We start from the raw sequence: 16,782 nt of genomic DNA, 5'->3' as shown, positions 1-16,782 counted from the left end.
AGCGAGACTGGGGATATCCCTGTATCAGAGAGGCAATTAAGATTTATCCCACTGCTCAGTGCTGGGGATGTGGTGGTGATGTTGATCTGAGGACTAGGCATGGTGGACACAGGGATAGAACAGATCTTACCACCACTGACCTCCAGAGCAAGAGATCAAATGAGCTCACTCCAAATTCAACAACATTCCAAACAGAGATTTAAGAGGACAATACATTAAACACTGGAGAAAAGATCAGGAGTCAAAACATACCTGGTCACTACAAGTTCTTATCCTGAACCTTTCCACTAACAGATTCCTCCCAGCAGTGAGATGTGGAAAACAAAACAGAACCATCACAAACTGAAAGAAAATGAAGGGCCCAAAATGCAGTAGGAACCACTTTATGAATGATTGTACAACTAATGTGAAAGAGATGTCAAAATTTGAGATTTTCTGCTCCACTGTTCAAGATTGCAGGAAGTGCACAGTTGATGACCTCATACTATCTGCTAATAAAAGACTTTGCATAAACAACTGAGTCAGTGAAATGCTATGTAATTCTGGGAGAAAGGAAAGAGACAGGTGGGAACATCCTAGCTCTGCATTGTGATGTCATCTGATTAGCACAAAGCCCAGCACTGTGAAGTCAGTGCTGAGGCCAGCACTGTGCCTCAGTGTAGTTGAAGCTTGCCCTAACTTTCCAGAAGGAACTTGGCAGATCAATACAATGGGAACAGAATTAGCTGAGTAAACAGCCTCAGGGATATAGAGGCAGGAAAGCCAGAGAGAGGGAGAAAGAGAGGGAATGTGAAGACTAAAAGGCATCATGAAAGAAAGAAGAGGAACACAAAAAAATTCTGGGAAACAAGTTCTTTGCATGAAGAACATGAATGTATGTGTAGGGGATAGGAGCACAAGCTGAAAGAAATCTCTAAAGGGAGGTTTTGGAAATTTGTCTGATTTCTGAGAGCTGCAATGGAGATTATGGAATCTCCATGGAGCCTGGATTTTTTTCTGGTGCTGGCAATGTGAGTCCTTGGACTTTAACTATTTTGATGAGAAAAAAAAAAACCAATATAGTAGAGCTGGTTGAAAAATCTGGTCCCACAGTAAATTCTGATTTCAAAATTGTTTTCATCCCAACTTGAGATGAAAAGTTTAAATATCAAAAAAATGTTGTGGAATGGAAAGTTCTAAAAAAGGTTTGAGAAATAATAACATTTTATTGCAATATTTTTGACTGAAACATATTTTGATATTCCTGAAGCCAAATGTTTTGTTTCAGCTCAGTTTGACATAGAACTGCATCCACCTGAGCTACCCTGGACCTTCATGGAAGTTGCAGTTATGGTGCCTCATCCCGCCATTTTCTCTGTGGGCCAGCCTCTCTGTCTGGACTACATCTCCCACAACATCACTGTGGGAATAGCCAGCCTATGAGAAAGAAGTACTCTGCCCAGTTGAACAATGAAGTAATGTCTCCCAGGACTGATATGCCACGTTTACAGAACACCAATTCATATACACAGAGAAGGTTTAACAGTGAAATCCACTCTTTTCCATTATTATCATTATTATCCTAGATCCAGTCTTCTGCAAAAAGAGAGCAGGTGTTGGGACTGAGAATAGGTTTATTCTTTTTCCTGCCATAGTCATCCTGAGTAATTCATTTAAATGGACAGCTAAAAAACAACAGATACGGAGACAGCTCAGCTGAAGAACTGCCCTTAGACTAGTCTACACTACACACCACTGACTGTAGCTACATTCCACAGTGAAAAGTAGGCTGTGTCCACACTATGGTGTACAGCTGCAGGTGTCAGTGAAAGACCATAGGAGAGGGGAAGAAGCAGGTAAAGGCTTCAACAGCTCCCACTTCAGGAGCATTTCACGGTGGCAAGGAGAGGCTTTGGCAGTGGGGAGGCAGCAGAGAAAGGCTGAGTTGACAGAGCCTTTCCCCACCACTGGAGTCTTTCCCTGTGTTGGGGAAAGGCAGCTGGGAAAGGCTCACTGCACTCCTGTGTATAATCCCATGATTTTGTTTTCAAATTTGTGTGTCTACAATTACAGATGTCAACAAGAGAGGTGGGTGCTCCACATCTGTGAAAATCAGGCCACTTATTTAGATGGTTGCATTTAGATTTAGCTGTCTTACTCTAGGTTTCCCAACTTTGAAAATGTTTGGCCTTATTGTGCAGTCACCAAGTCAATGAAATGGCTATGCTTGATTTTTTTTGTCATGTTATTTTATCTTCATTTTTCCTATAAGCCTCCAATTATGTATCTTGTTCTCTTTTCTCCCTTTTTCACAGAAAAACTTATTGGCTGCCCTGCTATCAAAGGTACAGCAGTGAAGAAGCTTAGAATGAAGATGTGGTGCATAGCAGATTGGTGCTAATTTGTGAAACCATTGATCTTAGCCGCCACATTGACATGGAAAAACACTTATGAGCCTATATGTCATTAACTTTGCATTGGTAAGGGGCCTTGAAGTGTGCAGAAGATACATTTACACTCATTTTTAGAACTCTTTACATGGTCAGAGAAATGTAAATTGACGTAAGTGTAAATTACATTCAACCCCTATTTATTTGTTATACCCACTAAAGCAAGTCTTGGATTCTATTGCATCTATCGCTTCCCTTTGCCCCAGGCTCACTTGATATCCCTCTCTGACTTCTTTCCTGTCTCTCCCCATAGGCATGATCTCAATCTCTTTCTTTCCCAAAATTCTATCCCCACCTTCTTCCCTAGTTTTCCCCTTTTACATACAGGAAACCTGAGGCACAGTGAAGATGTACAAGTAGCTCAAGTTCACAGAGGAAGTTAGGTAGAGGTTGGACAAGAATTCAGGTCCCTTGACTAGTAACCCAACCAGTGACAAATGGCACCACCGATTTGTAATAGGGAAATGATCAGTGGTTTGACAACACTTCATTTTGAATTGGTTTCCTCTGGCTTTAGTACAGATGGTCATTCTTCCACTGGTAAAACCACAAGCGTGCTATTTCATGAGACTTCCAAGCCACCTAAGTGTGAGGTGCAAGGCTGGGAGTTACTATGTTGAAGAAATCTGGTGGGGACTGAAACAAAAGGGGAAAAATATTTGCAGATGCTCAGTCTCTATAAGAGGGGCAGGAGCTGGGGAAAAAAGACTAAGGACTGGCAAGGATGGGCTGGGGGAAATGGTAAGATTACTATTAAAATATATTATAATATGTTAAAGAGAACAGCAAGAGGAAGTGCAGACAATTAGAAAAGAAAGTCTTTTGAAAATAAATAGACTGTTATCTAAAGCAGTGGTCTCCAAAGTGGGGTGCATGCAGGGCCGGTTCCAGGCACCAGCCCACCAAGCTTGTGCTTGGGGCAGCACCTGGAGGGGGGCGGCACGGAGCTCCGGCTCCGGCCACCGGGGAGAGCGGAGCCCCGGGTGGGCTCGCCGCCCTCCCCCCGGCGCTCTGGCCGCCGGGGACTGCGGAGCCCCGGCCGGGGCTCACCGCCCTCCCCCCGGCGCTCTGGCCGCCGGGGAGAGCGAAGCCCTGGCCGGGGCTCGCTGCCCTCCCCCCGGGGCTCCGGCCACCCTCCCCTGCCGCGCGGGGGGTGGGGGGCGGCCGGAGGCTTTTTTGCCTGGGGCGGCAAAAAAGCCAGAGCCGGCCCTGTGCCCCCTTCCCCGGCCAGGCAGGGCCACCCAGTATGCAGGGGCTTTAGGGGCTGTAGGGCCCTGGGCTAAGGGGGCCCCGGGGCCCTGGCCTGCAGCTCTAAAGCCCCTTTCGGAATGTGACCCTGAGTCCTCCGGCCCGTGGAGGAGCAGGGGCAGCCGCGCAGCCAGCGGCCAGAAAGAAGCAGCACTTTCCCCTTCAAAGCCGGCTGGAGAGAAGCGGCGCTTTGAAGGGGAAAGCGCCGCTTCTCTCCAGCGGCTCGCTGTGCTGCTGGCCCTACTCCTCCTTAGTCCTCCAGCACGTGCTTGCAGAGCCGCATTCTGAAAGGGGCTTTAGAGCTGCAGGCCAGAGCCCTGGAGCCCCCTTAGCCCAGGGCCCTGCAGCCCCTGCAGCCCCTGCATTCTGGATGGCCCTGCCTGCCCTGGGGGGTGGGGGATGCAGCTCCCAGAATCGCAGCTATGGGGGCAGTGCTGCGCTGTGCAGAGCCACCTGCACATCCCCTGCACCAAACAGGATCTTCCCCAGGTAAGTGCTCTGCACCTCCTGCCTGCCCCAGCCCTGAGCCTCCTCCCGCAACCCCACCCTGAGCGCCCTCCCACACCCTAACTCCCTCCCATACCCCGCACCCCACCCTGAGCACCTTCCCACACCCTAACCCTAATCCAGACCTTCAAATCGCTGTATCACAAAGAGTTAAACCAAAATGTTCAGAAATAATGAAGCATATTCAATCATATTGCTCTCACTAAAAATATGATTATTAATATTTTTGTGAAAGCAAAAAGATTTTTTGTACAGTTAAATAAAAAAATATTTTTAAAATATTGTTTATTTCATCTTTATCTCATCCTTTTTTAATTTCTATTTTTGTGTATGTTTTATAATGTACATAATATATTAGTATAGTAGTACATGTATATAATTTATACATAAATAAATATACATATATTGGGGGTGCATGCTCAAAAATTTTTTACTGATAGGGGTGCGTGATCAAAAAAGTTTGGAGACCACTGACCTAAAGCACGCAGTGGTAAAGTCTTATCTATTCCTCCTGTATGAGTCTCCCCACCTCCACAATTTCTCACCCCCTCTACACTGCAGTCAGGCTATTTTCTTCTCCTCCATGCTGCCTGGGCACCAACTAGAGGAACATTGAGAGCAGGGGGGGATCCTCAGTATTCTTGCCAAGCCATCACCTCCTCCCTATGGCTTCCAGTCTCCATCTCTTTTCCCAGCTAGTTCCAGTCTCCTCAACACTCCAACTCTCTGTTCACATTTCCCTTCCCTTTCCACCTCCCAGCCTCCTTGTCTCAGTCTACTCTGTCACCCCAATCCAGGTCCAGCTCTTGTCCCCTCTCTGTCTGAATCAGGCAGCTTCCTCCTCCTTCCTCCTCCTTGAAAGCCAGCAGTGGGGGAGTCATTGAGCATAAGAGATACCGTCTCCCTGCTCTCAATTCCAGTATCCAACCCAGATCTGCAATTGCAAGGAAGTCCTGTTCAGCCTCCTGCAGCCATGGGCTGGAGCAGGCAGTATGAACAGAGTGTTAGAGAATTTAGCAGTGAAGGGGGTAGTTCAGTGGTTTGAGCATTGGCCTGCTAAATCTAGGGTTGTGAGTTCAACCCTTGAGGGGGGCCATTTAGGGATCTGGGGCAAAAATCTGTTTGGGGGTTGGTCCTGTTTTGAGAAGGGGGTTGGACTAGATGACCTCCTGAGGTCTATGATTCTATATGTTCACTTCAGTATCTCCTAGAAAGGCCCCAGCTGAGATCAGGGTCCCATTGTGCTAGGCACTGTACAACCGCACAGAGTTTAAATCTCTGCACGCAAGACAAACCAGGGCAGGAAGGAAACTCTGTGGACTGCTCTTTTTAAGTCTTATAGCTTGGCCAAATTTGGGTGGATTGTCACAGTGTTCACAAATGTCACATCCGTAACACAAAGGCCACCCACCCTGCCAAATTTCAAGTCCCTGCTCCAAAGCCAGAGGGGCACTAGAGCTTCTCAAAGAAAAGGTTGGCAGATTTATATATATATATATAATTTCCCTACACTTGTTCTTAGAAACAGTTGAACTGTTTTTGGCTAGCACTTTTCAAAACAAAACAAAAAACCTGATGCAGACACCCAGTGTGAAAAATGTCAGCACAAACAGTTGAACTTTGGCAAAGTTATAAGCAACTAAAACCAGGGTTTTATAATGGGTAGTGTTGGAAAAGCTTATAATAGACAGTGCTACCTGCCCCATTTAACACACACACAAAAATCACCAGTTAATACAACATTAACATTCAGATCTATCTCACTTCACACCCATACACACATCATAACATCCAGCTGCACACAGAGATTCCCCATCTCCACAACAGATGCTTTTTCACTTTTACATGGGAGCATTTTGAGACAAATATATTTTGCATAGCTCTAGTATTTTCCCCTACTTATTTAAGGAATTGTGATTTCTTACTCCCTTCAACATTTAAAAACTCTTAAATTAATTATTTTAATTTGACATTGTGGAAACATTAGTAGTTAAAAATATAAATTATTGTGTATACATAATACATAATTTATAGAACAATATTTTGGTAGACCAACTATAATTAGCACTGCACCATATAGTACATATTTCCTACAGCTCACATTTTTAAAGGCATGCAAGCATTGCTGTGCTTGGTGTTGCAATGCCTAACTGATTTAAGATCCTGTCATTTTCAAAAGCGATTTAGCCATTTAGGGGCCTAAATCCCATTGATGGTTAATTTTCAAAGGTTTACACAACTACATGTTCCAGGGGAAATGCACTTTCAGTCTAGGGAACAACCTGATGCAAGTGTGAGGGCCACCATCTTGGTCAACACACCTGGGATTAAAACAGGAAACCCCAGAGCTAAGAGCATGAGTAGCTGCAGTTTGAGCTAAAGCACCCCAGCTGATATTATGTAGAGCTCATGTAGAACTGGATGAATTTATTTTATTACAAATATGAAATTTGAAACAACAAAAATCGGGGGCATCAAACTTATTGGTCAATTTAGGTGAAAACACTGAAAATTCTGAAACATCAATATTTTGTTTAGGTATTTTCAAAATGAAACATTTCAAAAATGTCAGTTCAATTTGCATTTCATTTAGAAAATGTCAATTCAAAACATTTAGTTCAAACTTAACATTTTTCAGTTTTTCATTTCAGTGAGGAAAAAAAAATCACTTTTGTTTCAAAACTATCTGAATTGTTCTGTGAACTTTTAGTTCAGCTGTTGAACTGAAAAATCAGTTATTTGCTCATCTGTACTCATATGCTCTGTGGATCAAGTACAGAGGGAGACCTATAACACAAACTATCCAGTAGGTTACACAAGTAATTTGCACTTGACTGAAGAGTTTGTTGGGTGTGTGCTGCCAAGGAGTATTCAAAGAGGTGGACATTATTGGGAGGATTGGATTGGGCCAAAAGAAATCTGATGAGGTTCAACAAGGACAAGTGCAGAGTCCTGCACTTAGGACTGAAGAATCCTATGCACTTCTACAGACTAGGGACCGAATGGTTAGGCAGCAGTTCTGCAGAAAAGGACCTAGACGTTACAGTGGACGAGAAGCTGGATATGAGTCAACAGTGTGCCCTTGTTGCCAAGAAGGCTAATGGCATTTTGGGCTGTATAAGTAGGGGCATTGCCAGCAGATTGAGGGACATGATCATTCCCCTCTATTTGACATTGGTGAGGCCTCATCTGGAGTACTGTGTCCAGTTTTGCCCCCACACTACAAGAAGGATATGAAAAAATTGGAAAGAGTCCAGTGGAGGGCAACAAAAATGACTAGGGGGCTGGAGCACATGACTTATGAGGAGCGGCTGAGGGAACTGAGATTGTTTAGTCTGCAGAAGAGAAGAATGGGGAGGGGGGGATTTGATAGCTGCTTTCAACTACTTGAAAGGGGGTTCCAAAGAGGATGGATCTCGACTGTTCTCAATGGTAACAGATGACAGAACAAGGAGTAATGGTCTCAAGTTGCAGTGGGGGAGGTTTAGGTTGGATATTAGGAAAAACTTTTTCACTAAGAGGGTGGTGAAGCAGTGGAATGGGATACCTAGGGTGGTGGTGGAATCTCCTTCCTTAGAGGTTTTTAAGGTCAGGCTTGACAAAGACCAGGATGGGATGATTTAGTTGGGGATTGGTCCTGCTTTGAGGAGGGGGTTGGACTAGATGATCTCCTGAGGTCCCTTCCAACCCTGATATTCTCTGATTCTGTGATCACAGAGAGAATCCACAGACTTTGAAGTCAACAATAATTGTGCTCTTGACTTCAGTGAAAGTAGTGTCAGGCTGTGTGGGGAATGTTAGGTAATGTGGTGAGTTTATGTTATGTATGAAGTTATGGGAAGTAAAACCGGTGGTTGGACAGGAGACAGTGATTTCCCTTCTGAGGATGTCACTGGTAGCCACTATTGAACGTCTTTTCAATTGCTATCAGTTCAACAAGAACTGGGGGAAGGGAGAGTTGATGTTTGTCAGCAAATAGTGGATTTTTTTCTGGGGTCTGGTTGAAGGTGCCAAGTATGGACTCTGAAGATACCAGAAACTAGTCCATTGCTGTCTGTAGGGATCCAGGCTTCTAGGAAGGTGCGACTAAGATCAAGTTTGGAGGAGATAGGAACCAGCAACTTCTGCAAAGGAAGTTACAACTGGGATCTGCAATAGGGCTTTCCTGTGCTTGACAAGGTAGAGAGGGCACCTCAAGATGAATAGTAACCGAGTCCATTCATGGGTTTACTTGTGAACAATAAAGTAAGAGTTCATTAACAAAGTCTGGAGTGGAGCTGCAGTGATGGGGTTTTTCCAAAGTGGCCTTCAAAAAAGGACTCACCATATTTATCTATGAACACTCTGTTCTTAGGGACAGTGTCCTTGGAATAAGGGAACAGAGTGAGGGGCGACAATATAAAATTTCCAAGTGCAAAGCTTGGTGGTGAGCACAGGATGTAGGAAGCCTGGAGTCATGATAGGGCCTAACCTGGAAACTCAGTTGTCCCTCCACCTCTCACATAACTTTTGCAAGCCCATAGACCTTCCCATTTGAACTAAGCTAGCAGCTGATATGTTGAAAAATTGTGTAACGTGACTGGTGCCCAGACAACAGTTGTAGGCCTTATTCTAGAATGGATCCCATAGAGTAAATCCTTTCTTCCCTTTGCATAGTTTAAAGTTTAGAAAAGAAAAGCTATGTCTTTGCATGGTACGTGACTCTCTTATCCTTTGACATAAACATTTCTTGGACCAGGCCAAAGTAGTATCAATGTTGAATATGGGCCATATGTATGTTATATTGATGGTAAGGTTGAACTACATATTCTAAGATATATTGTAACTGCAGGAATGGATTTATACTAGTTCTGTGTGATGGTCCTCCAAAGGGCTTTGCAGTTTCTCGGGCCTGCTGCTCCCTGGGTATTTCTGTTCCTTATATTTTCTCTACTATGCAGCTAGTTGCTTCCACACATGCACAACAGCAGCTACATTATGGAATACTTGCACATTAATGACCAGTTTCAGAAGTCCCTTTAATTTTGAATGTCTCAAATTCTAGGTGTCCAGCTTGAAACACAGGCATACCAACCCCCTAATGTATCTCAAATCAGGAATCTTTAAAACAAGGAATGAAGAATTAATTGCCACATTTGAAAATTTAGAAGTTGATGCCTCATCCTTCTTACATTGAAGTTAATGGGAATTTTTCCAATAACTTCACTGGCAGCATGGTAATATATGGCCACTGACACACAAAGTTACAGGTGGAAATAAAAATAGGGAAACTTTCTACCAGTTAATTATCACATAATACTCACTCCAGTCATGGTTGTACCTGTATATAGTTATTGTCTTCTGTGGCTGTGCAGAGCTGACTGGGACCTACCATGGTGTTAAATTATCGCATGGAAGTTACATAAATGTAAAATTGGAGCAATGAAGTGCTGAATCGGGCTTTTTATTTATTGTAGTTTACTTCAGTCTACCTGCTGTAGAACTGTGCTTTGTGCTTTGATGATTCTAAGTTTAAAACACTAACAAAATAATCTTATTATTGGAAGTAAAGAGAAGATTTCAAAGAATGCTACTCCAGAAAGCACATAATCATAATCAAAAATTTCATATTACAATCTGTGTCTATAAACTATTATCTACAATTTCTGATAAACACAATACAATTGCAAAAGGATCAATTAAAGTAGTTCTACAATTGGTTCTAATTTGTCTTCTCTGCTGGGCAACTGATAACATAACAAATGTTTCTGATGTTGCTTTTTTATTAAGGGAATTGCAGTGACTGGAATATAATAAACCCATGAAGAACAGGAGATTTTAAAGTATATACTTCCATGTAATTTTAACAATGCATTGTAGCCCCAATAACAAGTTCCTTTTAGCAAATTCCTCATAAGAATTCTAAAAAATAACTTTGAGTCTGTAGTCTGGATTTTTAAACAAAACTCTAGAATGTTGTTCTTAAAGACTTGAACACTGTTCATTTGACCTTGAATTTCAATAGTATTTGTATTTAAAATAATCTCAGCTATTACTAGCAGTTTGGCTTCAATAGGCCACTCTGCATGAAAAACTGCTTTACAGACTTCTAATGCAATGCCTATTTAAGCTCAAGAAAATAGTTCTCAACGACTGTACTTTATTTTAAAGTGGATTTCAAAAAGCCCTTATTCAAAACAAATGGAGTTTTGAGTTCCTAATTAGAGAAACATTTGAGGACAAGGAGGCATTTCCCTTTCAAATAAACTTGTATTTTAGTGGGAAAAGGCAGTTTAATAATCCTCTTTAGCAATTATCTCTAGCAAACGTGTAGCAAACACAACCATACCAACTTTCATGTTACAATTATTCTACAGTTAATTGTAAGCACTTCCATTAATTTATTAAGATTAAACTGTTTTGTTTATAAAGTCATTTAAAATAATATATGTCTAAAAATGCTTTATTAAAAAGGTAACACAGGGCAGAGTTGATGTGACTTTGTCCACTTTGCTTCCTGAGAAATTTCTCCAATGAATGTTAGACTGAGGCTTTCGTGAGTTGGGCTGAAACATCCATTAGACCTACCAGGAAAGTGTTGTGGGGAAATCAATATGTGAATTTGGACTTTTTACCAATTTTGCAAATAGGTGAACAGAATAGTCACAATAGTATTTCAGTTTTGTCGTTTTCCCATAAGCAAAAGCAATGCATGCACTATAGAGGAGGTCTGCGGTGAAATTTAAAGCAAATTTATGTTGCATTCCTGACATTTTTGTAGCCTGACTGAAAGTGGAAGCAATATCTTAACCTTTTGATCATTTGAGAGGTTTAATTCTAGATAGCTCAGGATTTAGAAGAACTCTCTCTTGCTAAGCTAAGAACATACGCCTTTATTCACAAAGATACTTAAGCACCTAAACCCCAGATTTAGGCACCTAAAATCTTGAGTTTAGATGACTACCAGTTTTAGGATGCACTGTGATTCACAAATTCCCAACAAACTCTGCAGTCATCTAAAATCTCTCAGCTCCTAAAACCATGTCTACACTCACACTTATGTCAGTAAAACTTTTGTCACTCAAGGGTGTGAAACCACCCTCCTGAGCAACATACGTTTTGCCAGCATAAATGCTCATGTGCACAGTGCTGTTGGCAGGAGACACTCTCCCACCAACATAGCTACCACTACTCATTGAGCTGGTTTTATTATGTCAATGGGAGAGCTCTCTCCCATTGGCATAACACGGCTCTTACAGCAGCACAGTTGTATCGGTACAGCTGTGCCACTTTAAGGGTAGACATGGCCCAAGTTTTCAGGGTTAAAATCCCCTCCCTGTCTAAGTTTCTATCTCCAGCATGTGCTCTGCTGCCTCACTCTAGGAGTCCAGGCACTGATCTCCAACCTAAGCCCCAGAGCAACGTACAAACAGGGGAAGACAGGTGTTTGGCAACCTAACACAACTGCAGGGCCTAATCCAATAAATATGCTCAGAGGCCATTCTCTGGGTCCCATTCAATATCTGGGCAAAGGAATAGATGGTGAGTCACTAAAGCAGGAGAAATGGACTCTAGGTCTCCCATCTCTAGGTGGGTGCCCTAACTGACAGGCTACCAAGTCATTTTTGCTTTCTTTGGCCTGATGACTAATTATTTATCCACAGTAGAACAGCTTCAAGCAGAGAGAGCCCGACAGAAGAATACTTCAGTGGTTATAGCACTCTCTCCTGAGAAGTTGGAGACACCTATTCAAATCCCTTAATTCCCTTTGTTTCTTAAAGGAATTGAACCTGCATGTCCCACAAGTGATTTAACTACTGAACTAATTTATAGGATGCACACCACCACCACCACCACTTTGCCTACGTCATTCTCACAAGAAACGCCTTAGGAACCTAAGCCTCTTGACTCCAGGAGTTCAGTTCCCACTCATGCATTACTAGCAGAGAAAGGTGCATCCCAGGAGTCCAGACTTAGGCAACTATTTCCAAAAGACAGCTGGGGCTAATGACCCCTTTTGTCAGCATCTCCCATTGGCCATCTTAGGTGGCTCCCTGCCTAGAATTCTTGCTTTTGTGAATTGCAGGGAGCCTAATCATCTAACTCAGGTTGTGCAGATCTCAATGTGTTACTAAGAGTTAGGTTTTGCAATGCTCAACATCACAGCAACTATGTACCTTTGTGAATCTTGGCCATAACAAACATAAACTGGATGGGACTTCCTGAGTCACTGAGTCCAGTCCTCTTTAAATGCCAGCAGCCGCATCATATAATCGTATTCACCAGTTTATCAAGCTCCATCTTAAAATCAGTTAGATTTCTTGTCCCCCCCCCCACTACTCCTATTGGAAGGCAGAACCTCACTCCTCTGATGGTTAGAAACCTCCACTACTTTCCAGCTTAAATTTATTCATGGCTAGTTTATACCCATTTGTTCTTGTGCCATCATTGTTCTGTAGCTTAAATAGGTCTTCTCCCTCCCTGGCATTTACTCACCTGGTATATTTAGAGAGAGCAATCATAGCCCCTATCAGCTTTCATTTTTCTAAGCTAAATAAGACAGTCTTTTACTCTCCTCTTGTAAGATAGGCTCCCCATTCCCCTGATCTAGTTGCCTTCTCTGCACCTGTTCCAGTTTGAGTTTATCTTTTGGAAGTTGGGTGACTAGAATTTTCACACAGTATTCCAGATGAAGTCTTACCAGTGCCTTGGACATATATTGTACAAGATATATTACATGATATTATAAAGGGAGCAGAAAGTGACCCCTATATTTAGGCAGCCTCAGAGAAGGGAAATAAGTGAGCATTCCCCTCTCCCCCCAAAAATATTTTGATGTTACATGTCATATTCTTCATAGGAATATGGTTATTATATGAATATGGCATAACAAGATATAATTTATGCAAGATGGCTCATGTAAGATATCATTGGAAAGGTTATGATTTACTGAATGTGATTATCCAATTTGTGTGCATGTATCATTTCTATATATTGGAATATTGATGTTGTAACAATTACAGCTGTGTGTGTATTTGGGAGAAACAAACCAGAGAACTGGCCAACACAGCCTTGATGGCCCATTAAGAAGAAACAATAAAACTGTGAAGATACTAATCTTTCTCCTTCCTGAGAGGCATCCTGGGATGTAGCTCTGACACTACCAGGTTAGGTGGTCCTGTCACCTGATACAAAATGCCACGTTGGATACTGCTGGTACTTTTCCACTGTAGGGGGATGGGAATCAAATGAAAGATTCCCGCCTTAGGTAAATCCTTTTTAAGGGCTGGGGAGGGGGTTGATCTGGACTCTCCTCTATTGCCTACCCAAGAAGAAGGACTACTGAAAGAATCTGAAGGGACAGAGGAACTATCCTTAAGGGAAAGGCAGGGGTGAGTCCAGACTGAGACAGGGGTCCAGTCTGTAAGAAGAAATAACTGAAACTCTGAGCTACAGAAACTCTGCATCCTGCCTAATTCAACATTTAGGGTGAAAAATTACATTTTGTAACTTATCTCTTTAGTGAATCAAGCTTAGTTTGCGTGTTGTGTTTTATTTGCTTAGTAGTCTGCTTTGTTCTGCTTGCTAGCTCTTGTAATTACTTAACATCTACCCTTTCTAGTTAATAAATTGTTTTTGTTTATTCTGAAACCCTGTTTGTGCAATTCATAATGGGGTGGGGTCGGGGAGTAAAAGGCTGCACATACCCTCCTCTGCATTGAGGGAGGGGGCGAATTTCACAATATACCTTTGGGTCTTCACTCCAAGGGAGGTGGGCACCTGAGTGCTGGGGAAAGTCCCTTAAGCTGAGTCTTCCCAGAGCTGACCTCAGTGTCTGTGTCTTTCTGCAGCTGGGTGTGGCCCTGCCTGTGTGTGTGCTAGTGGAGGCTTAAGAGCCTGGCTCAGCAAGACAGGTTAAAGGGGAACCCAGGCTGGCAGAACAGCCAGTCTCAGTGGTACCTCAGTACATCAGGTGGCACCTTAAAGGGGGGCAACCCAGCACAAATATATCCAGCTTCATCAGAGATACAGAATCATTTGCTCCTACTCTATATATGTATTTGCAATTCCATTAAATAAGCTACATCTAACAAAAAAGGACAAAGAAAAAAAGTGTCAGGTGATTTGCACACTACACACCTTTTATTTTTGACATTACATTGAGTCACTGCTGTAATGTAGCTTGAAGAGCATTTTGAAATCTGAAATGGCCTTTTGCAAATTGTTGAAGCATGAAGGATGTTTTTATTTTTTTTCCTCTCTTATTAAATTTAGTTTTATTCAAGTCCACACAGTTAATTCCTTTTGTCAACTTGAAAATCAATATGGCAAGCAATTACAAGTCATGAAAACAAGAGAAGTAATTTACTCAGCCTTCTTATAATTAGATAATTTCTCAATGAAGAGGCAAATGACCATCATGCATAGATTTTCAGTATTGTAGCAGGATCTTTGTAATGCAGCAAAAGAGTACAGAAATCACAACAGCAACACACATTTAGACCCTGATCCGATGGAGATTTATGCATGTGCTGAATTTTAAGCATGCAAATAATGCCAGGAAACTAAGTGAGATTACATATGCTCTTAAGTAAAGATATGTACATATTTGCAGGATTGGGTTCTTAATGCCTATGAGCATGGCTATCACGTTAAAGAAATTATTATATATAATACAATGTAGGTGTGGAGACAACTGGATGGAGACATAGAATAATTGACTACAATATGGATCCTTCATTTCTATAGTTACAAAATATTTGCAGTTACCCATCCCTAACAGACAGTGGAGAAATGGAATCCAAGAATCAAGACTGGAATCCCTCTCTTCTGCCCTGGGTATATTTTAAGCTTGATGGTTATCACTCTAGTGGTTCACTACTTCATCTAAAAATAGTCACATCATTTTTTTTTCAACTATAAAAAAATTAACAAATAAACAAACAAACTTTTTCAGAGTAGTAGCTGTGTTAGTCTGTATCAGTCCTTGTTAGTCTCTAAAGTGCCACAAAAACATTTTTTTATTCCCCATGACAAAAGTCCTAAGACTCCAGCAAGTGGCCACCATTAAAATTGCTGATTTGTATGAAATTGCTGTTTGGATTGTGATTATGCCTGTGTTGGTGTGATGGAGGTTATTTTCTTTTAGAATAGTTTTGATTTCTGAGAGTGTTGGCCCTCAGTTCAGATGCAGAATATCAGTCCATGTCCCTGCAGATGAGCTACAGCTATCTGGATTTCAATTCTAAATATTGTACATTTAATTATAAACCCAAGACAATAGCAGCAGTACATTTTCAATAGTGATGGATCTGTGCTTGTGTACAGATGCAAGATATGAATTTAGGAATCAGATCATACGTTTTCATGATTTATTGTGCACTTTGTGATTAACTGACAAAGCATATTCAACTGAAACATTTTTCTTAGCATTGCCTGCCATCAAGGATGTGAGACTGCAGCTTTTCATTATTTTTGGTAACTAATGGTTTTGATTGACACTGCTTACCTTCTTCCTAAAATTTAAATGTGTTTTATCAGGAACATTTGAAGTTGAAAGTTGTCATACTGGACCAGACAAATGATCCATCTACTTCATTACTGAGCTGGGAAGGAAATGGGTCTATCATCCCATTAAAGTTTTTGAGATTTAAAATATTTTTCCCTTTCCTCAGTGAACTGAAACTGAGCCCTATTGATGATTAAAGAGTGGACCTCTCTCAACCTCTCCTCCTGAAGCCGTTCCACTTTATATAAATAACTAAATATTCATTGGACTAGAAAGGGAGGCTGACTCTAGAACCTGGTGGTTATGGCATTCACCTGGGAGTCAGACTCAGGTTCAAGTCCTTGCTCTTCCTGATTTAGAGCAGGGATCTGAACCTGGATCATCCACGTACCACGTGAATATTGTCACAGTTCAAGGCAACTGAACTTGTATTCACCTCTGTGATTCAGCAAGGGCACCCACTCATAGGCTTCCAACCCTCCCAACTGTCACCTCTCTTGGACGGAGACCTACTTCTCTCTGCCTAACCTTCCTAACTGGGGTTGCTCCAGAATACACAATTCTTTGCCTACAGTGTGCGTTTTTCCCCAGCAGGCCAGACTGCCTAAAAATAAGAGCATTTAATAATAATAATTAATGGAGATATCCCATCTCCTAGAACTGGAAGGGACCTTGAAAGGTCATCGAGTCCAGCCCCCTGCCTTCACTAGCAGGACCAAGTACTTATTTTGCCCCAGATCCTCCAAGTGGCTCCCTCAAGGATTGAACTCAATTTGCTCGTTGCTTTCTCCTCACAGGCTATAAAAAGCATAATTACCCAAGTTATAAGTTACCACACATCCCTTTCTAAGGGTATGTCTACACTATGAAATTAGGTCGATTTAGTAGAAGTCGATTTTTTAGAAATTGATTTGATACAGTCGATTGTGTGTGTCCCCACTAAGTGCATTAAGTAGGCGGTGTGCATCCACAGTACCGAGGCTAGCGTCGACTTTTGGAGCGTTACACTGTGGTAGCTATCCCACAGTTCCCGCAGTCTCCGCTGCCCATTGGAATTCTGGGTTGAGCTCCCAATGCCTGATGGGGCAAAAACATTGTCACGGGTGTGTA

Source organism: Chrysemys picta, chromosome 1 (genome assembly GCF_011386835.1).
Source record: "Chrysemys picta bellii isolate R12L10 chromosome 1, ASM1138683v2, whole genome shotgun sequence".
In the NCBI taxonomy this organism is placed as follows: Eukaryota; Metazoa; Chordata; order Testudines; family Emydidae; genus Chrysemys; species Chrysemys picta.
The sequence above is the reverse complement of the archived record's forward strand: the minus strand, read 5'-3'. Positions refer to the sequence as shown.